Source organism: Artemia sp. Qi Xiang Cuo, chromosome 17 (genome assembly GCF_049724085.1).
Source record: "Artemia sp. Qi Xiang Cuo chromosome 17, ASM4972408v1, whole genome shotgun sequence".
Taxonomy (NCBI): domain Eukaryota; kingdom Metazoa; phylum Arthropoda; class Branchiopoda; order Anostraca; family Artemiidae; genus Artemia; species Artemia sp. Qi Xiang Cuo.
In genome coordinates, this window is record NC_142810.1 from 27,661,602 (window position 1) to 27,674,530 (window position 12,929).

Here is a 12,929-nt window from a genome sequence, read left to right on the forward strand (position 1 = left end):
GCATCTTTCAAACAGCGAAGAATATTGAATTTTTTGACCATCTTGGCCTATCGTATAAATTCTACGCACCATACATCAGCAACTTTATTGAAATCAGGGGGAAAATCATTATTCAAAATCAACGAAGAGTACAGGATTTAGCAACTAAGACATGTGGCTTTTATGCACTACTCTTTTACATGTTCAGATGTCGTGGCTACACCTACAAGCAGTTTCTCAACATCTACGTTGAATTACCTCAATTAAAAGACTTTCTAGTGGAGAATATACTTACAAGTGTATTTAATATTGATTTTAGTGCCCTGATAATAAAATTTTCTAAAGATGTATTTTAAATTTTTTATTAATAAAAAAAAATTATATACATTATAAAAACTACTTTTCTACTCTTTAGATTTCGTCCACTTCTATGTATTTGTCGACATCAACTAGTGCAGGTAAATTATCTGAATTTACGGTGTACTGATCTTGATGTAGTGCAATGTCAGGGTCAATTTTCTACAGTAGAGTGTGATTTCACTCTTGTCATATAACTTTGTATAGTCAATGATACTATTCTCATTCATTTTATAGGATTCACATGTTTCAATTTGCTTATTTGAAGCAATTTCAAAAATAGTGTGCTCAAGTATCGAATCACATTCCGTCACAACCAAATGAAAATCAGTCATCTTGTAATCATAACATCCAATGTCTTCAGAACGATGATGTAGAAATCATATTCGTTTATTGTTCCAGCAGTTGAATCGATGACCCGGGTCCTTCTCCCAGAACAATCTAAAACGACGACGATACCAATCTTGCAGCAATAAACTAAAATCACGGTCAGGATTCTTTCCAATCATACCGGGATATGTATTCTCCCACTGATTACATTTAACATAGTGACAATTGAAGCATAGGTGGCCTCTAGGATGAGAGTCACACACCTCTTCATGACAGGAATTAAAACCTTTAATTTGTACAGGATATCCTCTATGCAATTTACACGGGTTGCATAATCTACACTTTTCATCATACTCCTCAATCATTGTGCAATTCTCACATGATAATGACCAGCTACCCAGTGAGTACATACATAACGGACATGTATGATATATTTTGTCATGTGTTGACCCTCTCACTACCACAATGAAACTGAGCTAACAACATCAAAAATTGTCTGAGAGAGAGAGAGAGAGGAGTAAATCATCCTTGAGCACCATCTTTCTCATGAAAAAGTCCTAAATTTCAAAACTAATGTTTAAAAGCACATCCACAATATCATTTTGCCGTGTCGTGATCAATATATCAACAAATTGTGTAAATGCATTTGGACCACGATGTAGAAGCTTCATACAATAGTCTAATGATGGAGAATCAGTTTTCATTATATCAACAAGCATTCCCCGAGAAAATATCTTCCTTTGAATAGATAGTACTAGAAAATCATCATCTAGAAACAAAGTTTTTCCATAGGAAATAGATTCCTCATTATTCGCTCTTTCTCGAATTTATTCATTTTTTCTAGAGTCCTAGCACTCCCGCTGCCAAATTCAGACTAACCCAAATTTCCTTTTCTACTATAGAGAAAAAAAACTAGTCTAGTATAGAAAAAAAAATACCATTGACTTAGAAACAATTTTACTGAACCTAATTACAGTAATAATATTAATCACTGATGCATTTTGTTCTCATCAATATATTTCGATAGGACATCTAATGCAGACCGAAGTTTATTTATATGGAGAATATTCACTTTACCAGCAAAACACAGTTGCTCCTCCTTCTTACACGTGCTTAATGATATCAGGTATCCTGCATACATAATGTCCCATTCAAGACATAGGCTACAGCCAGCGGTTATTTCCATAGCTACATTGGGTGCTCGTATATCATTGCTGCTGCTGCTGTCGGTTCCATCATTAATCTCCAATAGTGTAAATGCACCACTCATTTTTTTCTCCACTAATATCCTCTCAAATAAACTATTCTCTCTCTCTGAATTCAATTCTCTTACTAATATGAACTACAATGAAAATTACTCCTTATATCCGAATCCAACTACTAATCAAGATAGTGTGACCGCTCTCTCTCTCTGTTTGACCTCCAAAAAATGGGTGTTACCTCAGAAAATCCGTCTGGTAAGGTAAGTATCGTTCATTGTAATAGGTGACTGACCCTGGCAATGCATATTACGCAATCACATTCCGTGGTACTAGATGCCTTACTACTCTCGTCCATACGAAGGGGGTGGAAAAAATATATTAAAGGCTAACGTTGCCTCTGATGATCCTAATTTTTATTATTTCCCTGAACGGGAGTCATGGCTCTGCGGGGGAGGAGAAGTGTTGATATTTTCGTACTGATTAAAAAATAAAAGAAGTTGATTGTATAAATAGCAATAATCAGTTTGAAACTAGGACAGCTGGAAAAGGGAACAAAATTCCATTTTTTAGAGTTTCGGTTACTATTGAGCCGGATCGCTCCTTACTTACAGTTCGTTACCATGGACTGTTTGATTGAAGAACGATGGCTATCTCGTGCCTAAGTTATTCAGAGGATACACAAAGTCAAAGCGGAAATTGCAATTTTTATCGAAAAAAATAAAGAGGATACAAATATGTTTAGGGATGGTAATTTTATTATTAAACTGTCCCGTACGGTGCAAATTTTTAGGAAAATTAGGTATTTTGAAGAAATACTTGATTCAAAATTTGAATCATTCTATTGATTCGAAATTTAATTTGGAAGCATTCAGAAGAAAAATGGAGCTATGGAAGACAAATTTAAAAAAAAACTGAAATGTTTTCACTTTCAAATTTGTGTGCTCATGATACCATAGAAGCAAACAAAAATACATTTGTTGAACGCTTAGATACTTTGTTAATTCATTTCTTGAATTAGTTTAATGATTTCGATTATACAAAATATGCGTGGATACAGAATCCTTTTATTGACGAAGAAGATGACAAATTTGAATGAACAAGCAACAAGAAAGAAAACTTGGTTGAATTATCTTGACATACTTTAAAACAAAATTTTCAGAACGCATCTCTAAATCAATTTTGACTAAATATTAAGAGTGAATATCTAGGTGAATTTCTGTGAATTTTTTTTTATTCAAAATTTGAATCATTCTATTGATTCAAAATTTAATGTGAAAGCATTCAGAACAAAAATTTCTAGGGGGGGGGGGGGGCATGGCCCACATAGAAATTTGGGACCATAAAGTAATTATAAAGAAACCATAGGAAAGAAAATAAACCATGGGAAAAATGGGGGTTACCCCATTGTTGGCTGTCTCCCAATAGATTTTGACTCTTAATAAGGAAAATATAAGTCCTAATTTGTAACTGAGTAACCAGTTTTCCACAAAAAAAATTTCTGAATAATTTGGTTGGAGCGAAAAAAAAAACCCATCAAATTCTTCATAGTAATGAATGGTAAGTAAATAACAATCATTGTCAATAACGAAAGTATAAGAGCCTAACCATTGATAACATTCAATCAAAGAATGATCTATTGATGATAATCCTAAATATGTATTTGTTTATTTGTAATTAGTGCAGTTATTAGAACACAGGAAAGTTCGTATAATTATAGAAAATACAAGGAAAACAACTTAATAAGGGGCAATTTCGGTAAGAATATACCGTCATCGTATACTTGCATTGCAAGAGTACCCATGAGCTGAAATATCAAGCCACTATAATGAGAAATGTTTCCCCTGAACGGAATGCTGGGAATTTCTGTGTTTTTCACCTGAATGGATACTTTTCTGTGTTTAATTATTTTTTTTTCGGGAGTGATTGGATTTATCTAGTTGTCACTTTGAAAAAGATTTAATCTTTTTACAGTTACGAAGTGTAAAGGTGTCATATATACTGGCTTTTGGTATTCAAAATCAAATTAAAATATTGCATTAAAAAATATTATTTAATTTTCTTAATCATAGTTTAGGCTACTTTGAACAAACTACTTTGATAATGCGTTACTTTTTATAAACACTGATTCTAAAAGCATTAAATATTTTGGTGTTTAATAAATAAGTTTAAAACTGTCGATATATTTTTTTTCAACTAAATACAAGGAGCAACATTAAAACTTAAAACAAACAGGAATCATTACGTATATAAGTGGGATTGCCCCCCTCAACATTTCTCTCTTCACGCTACAGTTTTTAGGCATTAAAAAAGTTAATTATTGTTCTAATTAAACGACCCTTGTGTTTCAGGAGTCGTTTTCAAAGCATTGGGAAAAAATATAGACTTTAGCGTAAAGAGCGAAGTGTTGAACAGGGGCAAACCCCCCTCATATACGTAATAATTTCAGTTCCCTTTAAGTTTAAATGTTGCTCCTTACTTTCAGTTGAAAAAACTTGTTTTTTTCTTATTTCTGATCGTTTTTTAAATAATGCCAGGGTACTTGAATCCACCTCCACGGAAAAGTCCCTTTCCCCATAGAAATATCCTCTGAACAAATCAATTCTGCCGAAAAGATTTCCCGGACAATTACCCTTAACATCTCGACGCGCAAAATTGAATCGGTAAAGAGAAAGCAAGACATATTAAGAAATTCGTATATGAATTCTGGAAAATTCACCCAGTGTAAAATTTCCCCTGAAAAGTTTGCCCCCTGGAAAATGTCCTCTCCTCACCACCCGAAAAATGTATGCATACGTCCCAAGAACAAAAACAATGGGCAAATTTTATAACTTAAAAACCTTTCCCCGGGGGCTGTAGGGGGTCATTTTATCTCCAAAGACATAGTTATTGGATTTCAAAATTTTGATTGGGTGATTTTGAGAAAAAAGTTGCTTGGGAGGGGGCCTAGTTGCCATCCAATTTTTTTTGTTACTTAAAAAGGGCACTAGAACTTTTCTTTTCCGTTAAAATGAGCCCTCTCCTGATGTTCTAGTCCCACTGAGTCGAAACGATCACCCTTGGGAAAAAAAAAACTAAACAAAAAAACAAATAAACACGCATCTCTGATTTTTCTTCTGGCAAAAATTACAAAATTCCACATTTTTGCAGATATGAGCCTGAATCCTCTACAGTAGGATTCCTTGATATGCTGAATCTGATAGTGTGATTTGAATTATAATTTTATGACTTCAAGGGGGCATTTCCCCCTTTTTTCGAAAATCAGACAAATTTTCTCAGGCTCGTAGCTTTTGATGGGCAAGACTAAACTTTATAAAACTTACATATTTGGAATCAGCATAATCAGAAAAGTTTTATTTAATTCCTACTCCTCCCTTCCTCTTTCAACATTTATCTGAAGCCTCATAAAAAATAAGCAGTTTGTCGATTAAAATGTACTATTGTAGAATCTACCCTACTCCCCCCTAAACAATAACTCACCCCCCCCCCTCATTATAGCTGATACGCAATTACAAATAACCTAGTCTATTTTCATTACAAATAAAGTGAATCAACTTGGTTGAATCCAGTACTTCTACCGTGTGGCATTACTTCTTTTGCAACTGGGAAGCCTAAAATACGGCTATTGATACTTTTTAAATCAATTAGCTTCTCAGGATTTTAATCGATTGCAAATTCGTCCTCTTCGGGTTAAAGTCGTAGTTTGATGCCCTAAACCACCTAAAATTTCACCCAACCACAACTGTTATTTTAGCGTCTCCCCCCCCCCCTCTGGAAAATTTTCTGCCGGCGCCCTTGATTAAAAGACAATAATTTAAAATTGTTATTCGTTTCTTCGTTTGTATTAGTTTATGTCAAGAAATTTCGTAGTATTAAATATTTCGTGTCTACATCATTTTATAAAATGGAAGGGAGGCTCCATATGATCAAATATTTTCAAAGGAGCCGTGGTAAAATAAAGTTTGGAAACCACTGGTATATTGTTTGTTTTTAATCAATGTTATGGTCTATTGTTACAATGTGTGGTCCAGTGTGACCACTGGTCTATTGTTTGTTTTTAATCAAATGACCCCCTAACAAAAAAAAAATTCCTGCAATCAAATCTGAACAAGAATGTACATAAAGGCTCTTGGGCTCCTCCCTATTTCTTGAAATCCTCATCTCTTCCTTTTCAAACCAATTCTTGCATATTTCGCTAGAATACAGGTAACTGATATTCCATGTGGTTCATTGATGTTCTTTTTTAGAGCGCTTCTCACTTACATCACCCAGTGATTTCAAATTTAAGCTAAACTTATATTTATTATTGTAACCTTGAAACTAATTCTTTTTCTTGGTACTTCCTGTAATTTCTTTTTATTGTGATTTCAAAGGATCAAAACGTTCTGTTTGGGAACAATGCACGGTACCCCTACTGCTGAACAAAATTCCCACTTTGTTACATTCGAATTTTTTTACTAATCAGATTTTCAGACTTCCTTCAAGTTTAGCTGCACATAATTAAAATAAATCAAAATATCCAAAACGGCTAAACTTTTAACTAAACAGCTGAACTTTGAAAGAAAGAAAACACAATCTTGGTTATACAAATAATCACAAAATTTTAATAACTTCGACTTCACATCCAGAAGCTTTTCTCAATGCGAAAATAAAAAAAAAGAATTATTTAAATAAATTAAGACAAACATAAAAACATGAGGAAAAAAACCACCAAAAAACGAAAGAAACTTACATCTAGTACACTATAGTTTTTGTTTTTAAACAAGACCAATAAGATAAATAAAAAAACAATGCAGGGTGACTCCTATGCACTATGTGTATGTATGAGTTTTCTTCAAACAAAAGTTTCTAAAGAATGAACCAATCTTTTTATTTCAAAATTCTACGGATAATATAGATTAAGTTAATCATAACTTACTTCACATCATATACAATCATAAACTTATTTTGTTTTGCTAAGTGAGCCAAAGTATGTTGACTTTTCTCAGAGTGTATTTCATTTTAACCTTTACTTATAAATTTAAACTTGTTTGGGGTTGAGAATCCAAAATTTATTTTGTGTTCTTCAATGCTAGAAGCATACAAGGTTCTGTTCTTTCCTTCTTTTTCGTAATTATAGTTAGAAAAATCATTTCTGTTGTTGGAGAAATCACCAAGTTCTATACAGAATTGACTAATTGCCATTAAACGTATTTTAGCTGTAAATGGGTATTCCAAAAAGATGACATCTCAAAATATAAACAAAATAATTGAATGCAGAATTACAGAAGAAAATGAATCAATTACACACCTTAGCAAATACCAATTCTTTATCTTTCAAATTATATCTTTTACTTCGCCAAAATTTGAAGAGAGAACTAAAAAAATACAATATGCAAATGCTTTTAAATCCCATCTAATGGTAGGATCCTCACTAAACATTGGAAAAAACGTAGCATAAAAAAAAAAAAAAAAAAAAAAAAAAAAATCTATACAGAATTGACTAATTGCCACTAAACGTATTTTAGCTGGAAATGGGTATTCCAAAAAGATGACATCTCAAAATATAAACAAAATAATTGAATGCAGAATTACAGAAGAAAATGAATCAATTACACACCTTAGCAATTACCAATTCTTTATCTTTCAAGTTATATCTTTTACTTTGCCAAAAATTAAAGAGAGAACTACAAAAATATAATATGAAAATGCTTTTAAATCCCATCTAATGGTAGGACCTTCACTAAACATTGGAAAAAACGTAGCATTAAAAAAAAAAAAAAAAAAAAAAAAAAAATCTCCCTATATATGTGGAACCCGGTCATGAACAGCCTGCTGAATTAATTAAAACAACATTCCTGATATAGCCAGGCATATGTGGATGAGCTACTATCCTTACTGAGAGGAAAATGTCTAAGGATACTGTTTGAATTGGGACACCACATGCTGGACCAAAATCCAAATATGGTCACAGAATTATAAACTATGCTTAGCACCTGGAAATAGTGAAGTAGTAGTATTCACAAAAAAGAGGAAATGGCAAGCTCCCTTTGCTCTAAAAATATATGACTACCCATTTCCCTAAAAAAGCAGGTGAAATACCTAGGGGTCATGATTGATCATCAACTAAGCTGAAAACCTCATTGTCTTGAAAAGGCACAGAAAGCCACAGCTTCCCTAATTCAGTGTCAACGAATTGTGGGAAAGAACTGGGGCTTGACTTCCACTATGATCATGTATTTATATAAGACGGCAATTAGACCAATCTTGTCACATGGAATAGCGGTTTGGGTCAATTCAACCTAAATTGCGAGCCACATAGCCCCCTTAATAAGGGTGCAAAGACTAGCGTTTTTCTTCTGTGGACAAGGAGGTAATCAGTTATCACCTGGGAAAATTTGCCACAGTTTTTCAGGCTGAAATGTTTGGAATGGAACTGGCAGCTGGAAGACTGTTGGAAATGTTGAAAATACAGGAAACCATGAATGTATCTTAACTGACAATCAAGCACGCCTAAAGGCTCTTCAGAGTGTAAAGAGCTGGCAAAATAGACAATTGGAATGCAACAAGGCCATGAATAGCTTGACATCCAAAGAAAACCAAATTACTCTGATGTGGGTCCGAGGGCACTCTGAAATAAAGGGTAATGAGGTGGCAGATGAAGCAGCTAAGCATGGGACATTGCTGAGATATTATGGTCCAGAACCTTCCATCCTAATTCCTCCTAAAAACTGGCATAGGAAGGTGAGGTGTAAGGAAACAAAGGAATTACTCCCAAAGTTCAGCCCCACCCTGACTAAACATTTTGTACAACTTCAAAAGGTTCAAGACAAGAACGGTTACAGAAGCCATAACAGGAATTGGAAATTTTGGGAAACATCTTTTCCAAATAGGGAGGGGTGAATCCGCATTATGCCAAAAATTCGAGATGGCCACTGTGGAAACAAGGACTGTTAAGCAGGAGGACATAGTAAGGGAAGGAGAAGTCCAACAGCTGGCATGATATATGGTAAGGGTGGGGAGGCTAAACCCTTCATTGCCCCTCCCCCCCCCCCAACCATTAATAGAGCTTAGTTTTTGGGGTATAGAGGCAATGGGCCTTGAAAGCCTGAGCCTCAACCCACTGATTGTGGGTCCACCCCTCCTAATAACAAAAAAAAAGAATAAAATGGTAATTATGTTTTTTCTTTTAACATTTACTATGTTATTAGAATTTGTGTCTCTTTTCAAAACTTTCAAAACATTTAAACCATAAATGAAAAGAAGGTGCAGTCTCAAAAATTATTGGGCTTAACTACATCCCAAAAAACACCTTGGGGGTTGCAGCCAAAAAATAGGAATTTATTGAAGATAATGAAAAAAGAAATTTGTTATAACAGTATTTAGTTTACAAGAAGGAATGAACTAAGCAGTTGTTGTACCTAGCTTAAAAGGACATCTTACACCAAGATTGACTTTTTACTGGGTTTCATTTTAATTGCATTCCAGCTCTAGTACATGGATATAGCCCTATGCCAGAAATTAGATTTGCTGTTTTTGTTGTTTTGCATTCTTTTTTGTACTGATTTTGGCAGTTGAGTAAATTTTTCCTTCATGGCAATCGTAAAAATTCTTTTACTGAATTTAAAGGTTGCTCCCAATTTGACTGAATCCCAGGGCCCCTTCACAGTACTTACCCACTCCCCATGTATTCAATGTATAAAAATATAGAGAGGGATTTATTTTTCGAAATCCAGTGGTGGCAGTTTTGTTCTTCTTTTTTCAGTGTTTTCAATGAGAATAACAAATAAGGCAATATTTAATGTAATTAGAAAAATATGGCTCTCTGTATCCCTTTGAATGAAAATTTAGGACTAAATTGCATGAATGTCCTGAATTTGTTTTACTTATTTCAAAAGTCTACAATAGAACTAATTCCTGTCAAAATTGGTCATAGTTGTCAACGTTGATTCAATTTTAAATCCTGTCAAAATTGGTCTTAAGGGTCAATGTTGATTCACCCCCCTCCTCCTTAATACCTACCATTGTAGTACCTAGTAAATTTGGAAAGAATGTTGAATACTAGAATCAAATAACTCCACTCTTCTGAATTATAGTTCTTATTCTAGAAAAGGAATCTTGTACTAATTTACCACAGCCTAGTTAGCCTACTGCAAAAGGCCTTCCTAGATGATAGCATAGGGTAAAACAATATCCAATTGAGCAAAATTATGTAAAACTAAAACCCTCACATCTTGTTACCAAAGAGGAATTGAGAAGAATAGTATATATCAATAAGTAGCTAGAAATCCAAACTATGCACCAATATGTCTTTTATTAAAATTATTCAAGATCAAACAGCTGGAATGATTACTTTATTGATATATCTAGAAGGACCTCTTTTTGGAAATACCAATTATCCTATTTGATGAATATATCCTTTTAGTGTTTCAGTTTTGTTCACATATTAACAGAAATCTGATTTTCTTCTGATTCTAGAAATGTGACTTTTATTGTTTTACATTTATTCTATGAATCACAGATATTAAATATAATTTTTCTTTTCAATTGCTTTTCAAAACAAAAACCACATTTTTAATTTATGCTGACAAATTATTGGTGAAAATTTGATCAAGAAGGCAGGGTTCTTTGTACTGTCCTCACATTGCATCATGCTGTAGTAAAAAGGGGTGGTGCAAACACCCATTGTTATTTTTCCAGAATGCCAAAGAAAAGTGGTCTTTCCCAAAAAGAGGTCATTTACCTTAATTTAAGCTATAGATTAATTCCTAAAAAATTTAAGCTATTGACTTACTTTATGGCCCTATCCTAATGTATAAATATATAGTTGATATCTACTGAATGATTATCTATAAGCTGAATCTTTTCATCTTCTTATTAATTTAATGCTAAACAAGCAAGATGACAGTGACAAGTGAGAGAAAGAATACAGTCAGGCTATAGAAAATTTACTGACTATATACAGTTTTAGCTAGGATTTAACATAATAAAACTAGGAAATAGCAAGGAACATATTAGACTTACATTCTATATGCGTACAAGAAGCTTGAGCAAAGCCATAACCCCAACTGACTTCCACAATCAGTGTATCTCTATATAAAACATGCATTCCCCCTTGCCAAACAAACAAAGTTAAAATCAAAGGTTCTAAGAAAAGGTGTGTATATGTTTGCAAATAAGTTTATCAACTATATTCAACTATATTTTCAAAAGGAACCACATTCATAGCAAGTCAATAATGATTCTAAAATTAGTGGACAACATATTTATTAATTAGGGGGTGGGAGGTAAATTTTATTAGTAGGCTAAGACCCTGAGTACTTGAACAGTGCTAAGTTGGGATAAATAATTTGATTAGAACATATCTTTCCTAACTATGAGCAGCAGGATCCAAATCTTGGAATGATAAATATAGGCTTAAATAGTTTGAATATGTTGATAAACACAAATCTAATTAGGATTGGCCAATTATAATCTTGGAAAACCTTGTTTACTAACATTTAGACTTAGGCAAAAATTGCCCCTATAGCCTAACAAATGTAAATACAATTATTCACTTCTCAACACTTGTCTTAGATTAAGCCTGTCTAACATTGAGTCTTTCTGATTTAGATACATGCCATAGGTGGAATATATCTGGGTCAATTTTTCATTGTTCATATTATTGAATTACAAATAAAGTAAACATACCACTCAATGCTCTTTCTAATTTTTCTGCTCTTTGCATATATAATAATCATTTGGTAAAATTCTACTTTAGTTACTTTTGGCTATCTTGGAAAGGAGTTGGGTTAGGAAAATGAAACTTTCAGGGATGGATGTTCATTTTTTTCAGAAATAAATTTTACCCCCACCCCTATATAAATCAATTCAGGGTATAGCCTATATTTGTAGGCTACATTAGGGGGGTGGGGGTAAATTTTATTTCTGATGTAAATGAGAGGTGACTTTGAACCCTCCCCCCCTAATGTGCAAATATATACCCTGAATTGGTATATATATAGGGGTGGGGGGTAAAATTAATTTCCAACAAATATGGGTCAATATCTACCAAATCATATTATTGAGTTAGGACTAAAGTGAATATAGCCTACCATTTGATGTCTTTTTTTATGCTGATTACAAATATAATAAGCATTTCTATCATAGATGAATTTCAGCCCCCCCCCCAACTATGCCAATTCAGGGTTAGGGTAGGTATAGCCTATATAGGCCTAGGGGGAGGGGCTGAAATTCATTTCCAATAGAAAAACTTATTATATTTGTAATATTTATATTTATACGAAAAACTTACCTATATCTGAGTTTCTGAAATTGGATAATATTTTCCAAATGCATTTCCTTCTAACAAGTGAGAATATGATGCCAATCTTAATTGGATTTAGGCCTATTATGATAATTAAGAATGAGTCCAAAATTAGCTGATTTATTACCATATTTTCATTTTCCTTCTTAAAGAATAGTGAAACTTTAAACAGGTCATGAAAAAATAAAACTGTCAATACTTCAACCAACCTTAAACCTTATTAATTGTTTGTGTGTAGTGTCAATGATTATTGTAGTTAAATATATTGCTAATTATCGCCATCTAAGTTTTTGTTTAACTATTCCTTAATGGCTCGGCAAACGCAGCTGATTTCGGGTACCGATTTCAGCATCAGTGGACAAACAATAGCGGTAAGAAAAATTTGTTGAAAGAAAAATTTATTACGAGAGATTTTCAAAACAAAAAATCATGGACAAAATATTCAACTGGAGTTAATTAATAGTTAAATGATTGATCTCAGTTTAGTTCTCAGCTCAGTAGTGGGGTCTTTCACCACAGACATCTCTGGCTGACTATTTATTTGTATCCCTCTTTTTTTGTGATGATCATGATGAAAATTGGCGCTGATTTTATAAATCGGCGCCAAAAACTAGAAAATTTTTCAAGCTCAAATTGACGCTGATTTCTCTTAAAATCGGCACTGATTTGGAAATCAGTTCCCGAAAACAGCTAAGTGTGTCCAGCCCTTTATGATGAAAAATAGATAGGAAAAATCACACTCATAGAGCGGGATTGGACCGTAAACTGTGATAGTTGAT

At 33.4% G+C, this 12,929-nt stretch overlaps 1 protein-coding gene across 1 annotated transcript in view; it reads right to left on the reverse strand.

The window, feature by feature from the left end:
- LOC148942066 (protein rhomboid-like) overlaps positions 1 to 12,417 on the reverse strand; it is a 235,541-nt gene extending 223,124 nt beyond the window's left edge. Inside the window, exon 1 of the mRNA XM_089103114.1 lies at positions 12,360 to 12,417. The gene's annotated coding sequence lies outside the window, so the exon portion shown is untranslated. The remainder of the gene's footprint in view (positions 1 to 12,359) is intronic.
- Between the last annotated feature and the right edge of the window lie 512 nt (positions 12,418 to 12,929).